We start from the raw sequence: 3,186 nt of genomic DNA, 5'->3' as shown, positions 1-3,186 counted from the left end.
TTCGTGCGAGGCCTTGATCGAGGTAGAAAATCGGTAGATCGTCCAAGGCCTCTCGTGCGAGGCCTCGAGCGATGCGGAGATTTGGTAGGCCGTCCAAGGCTTTTTGTGTGAGGCCTTGAGCAAGGTGGAGAGTCGGTGGCCTCGGTCAAGGCTGGGGGTTAGCCAATAGTTTGTCTCTTGGCATTGATTTTGATGGGGTCTAAGCAATTTTTTGGTTGTTGCTTAGGGGACCTCTTTCTATGGTACCTGACAGTTAGTTACTAAGGTCTTTTGTACTCAAATGGCCTTCTTCTTTGGGCCCATAATTGGTGTACCAATAAACTTAGCCTTCACACCATTGGCACCCTTAACAAGCATATAACACGAATCAAATTTAATTGAGGATACAATAGATTGCTTGTTCTTGTTAGTCTTGCAATATTGCTCTATATGCCCAACTTGCTTGCATCTATTGTAAAACCGACCATTGCCCTTCACAAAGCTAACTTTGGGAGTGACAAAGGCCGCCTTGCCTTTCTTGGGGGTATAGCCTAATCTCTCTTTGTTGAGAGAAAATCTTTGGCTACCCAAGCACTTTATCAAGCGGACATCTCCACCATAGACATTGCCTAAGGCACGAGTGGGCTCATTCACCTCCTTCTTAAGGGTCTCATTTTCCACTATTAGTGAGGCATCATAAGTGAGACCATCACTCAAAGGTGAAGTTGAAGTTGAAGTGCTACAAGAAGGGTTAGTGGGAGCAACTACAATGGGCTTATAAAAAGATTTATCAATAATATCACATGTTAGTCCCACATCATAAGATACAATCACTTGCTCCTTCTTGGCTTCCTCCTTCTTGACTTGCTCAATGAGAGAGGAGTGAACTTTTTCAAGCTTAGAGTGAGCTTTGCCAAGCTTCTCATGGACTTCTATTAGCCTCTCATGAGTGGCATTGAGCTCATCAAAGGATTGCTCAAGAAATTTGACTTTCTTGCATAATTCTTTGTACTCCTTTCTCTTCATCTCAACGCAAGTGTGCACTTACTCACACATGTCCAAGAGCTCCTTCTTGGTGTACTTCTCCTCATCATCATCATCACTCCTACAAGCATCACTTTCACATTCATCATCATCACTCACATCATATTTTACCTTGGTAGGCTTTTCCATGAGGCATGTCAATGGAGTGTCGAAGATGGAGGGTTTGTTGTCGATGGCGATGCTTGCTAGTGCTTTCTTGATAGATTTCTTGCCATCATCACTAGAGTCATCACTATTTGAAGAGCCATCACTATCCCAAGTGACCACATATCCTCCACCCTTCTTCTTCTTTTGGAAGGTCATCCTCTTCTCCTTCTTCTCCTTCTTTTCTTTCTTGTCCTTCTTATGCTTCTTCTTTTCATCCTCATCATTATCACTATTGTAGGGACAATCCGCTACAACATGATCGAGGCTCTTACAATTGTAGCATCTTCTCATATATTTTTTTCTTTTGGTGTGATCTCTTTTCTTTCTTGCACCATACCCCTTCTTCTTCATGAATTTGCCCATCTTGCGCACAAAGAGAGCCATGGCTTCATCATCAATATCACTAAGATCATCATTATCACTTGATTCTTTCTTGGACTTGCCCTTGTTCTTGGATGATGAGCTAGCCTTGAATGCTACACTCATCTTCTTCTTATCTTCATCTTCCTTCTTGTCATCCTTGTCAACCCCTTCCCTTTCCACACGGTATTTTCTTGTGTCATGACCTCACCTAGTACTTGGTTAGGGTAGTCTCCTTCAATCCTCCTCTTATGATAAGCAATCTCAACATCTCAAATCTTGGAGGTAAGCATATCAAGAACCGATAAGAGACATCATCATTCTTAATCTTCTCTCCCAATGCCTTCAAATCATTGACAAATACTTGTAATCGATGGAACATCTCTGGAATGCTCTCATCTTTCTTCATCTTGAAGCTTGTCAACTTGTCCTTGAGAGTATACAACTTGGCACTCTTCACCTCCGGTGTGCCCTCATATGTTTTTTCCAATCTCTTCCACACCTCATTAGCTCTCTCACAATCCTTGATTTGCTCAAACACCTTGAAATCAATGGTATTGTATATAGTGTTGAGAGCCATTGTATTGCATTGCTTGTTGGTCTTGTCTTGGTTGGTGAGATTGTTGGGATCAATGATAGCATAGTCATTTTTAGTCACATCCCATACTTGATCATTGATTGAACCAAGATACATCATCATCTTTCTTTTCCAATAATCATAGCTTGTGCCATCAAAGAACGGTGGTTTGCCCCCCCACATGGTTGAACACAACTTGAGCCATAATTTGACACTGAGGTTGCTAAACCTTGAATCAAACGGTGATCATGGCTCCGATACCACTTGAAAGGTCCTAATATGGCTAGAGGGGGGGTGAATAGCCTATTTAAAAATCTACAAACCAACTAGAGCAATTTGATTAATATAACAAATAGCGAAATGCAAACTTGCTCTAGCTCTACAAGGGTTGCAAGCCACATATCCAATAATTCTAGTTGATATGATCACTAAACACACAATTTGCTATATCACTACTCACTAAGAGCTCTCACACTTGCTAACCTAAAGAGCTTCACTAGATGAACTTAAACTACAAAGCAAGCTATCAATTCTAGCTACACTAAAGAGCTTGCTACAATTAGTTTGCAAGAATATAAATGAGTGAGTAGGGTGATTATACCACCATGTAGAGGAGTGAACCAATCACAAGATGAATACTAAATCAATCACCAGGAGAATACCAAAGGGCAAGAGACAACCAATTTTTTCTCCCAAGGTTCATGTGCTTGCCAGCACGCTAGTCCCCATTGTGTCGACCAACACTTGGTGGCTCAACGGCTAAGAGGTGTTGCACAAACCTCGTCCACACAATTGAACACCACAAGAACCTACCTGTAAGTGAGGTAACTCAATGACACGAGCAATCCACTAGAGTTACCTTTCGACGCTCCACCGGGAAGGCACAAGACCCCTCACAATCACCACGATCAGAGCCGAAGACAATCACCAACCTTCGCTCAATGATCCTCGCTGCATCAAGCCATCTAGGTGGCAACAACCACCAAGATAAACAAGTGAATCCCATAGCGAAACATGAATACCAAGTGCCTCTAGATGTAATCACTCAAACAGTGCACTTGGATTCTCTCCCAATCTCA

Source organism: Miscanthus floridulus, chromosome 4 (assembly GCF_019320115.1).
Source record: "Miscanthus floridulus cultivar M001 chromosome 4, ASM1932011v1, whole genome shotgun sequence".
In the NCBI taxonomy this organism is placed as follows: Eukaryota; Viridiplantae; Streptophyta; class Magnoliopsida; order Poales; family Poaceae; genus Miscanthus; species Miscanthus floridulus.
Note: the sequence above shows the minus strand (reverse complement) of the source record.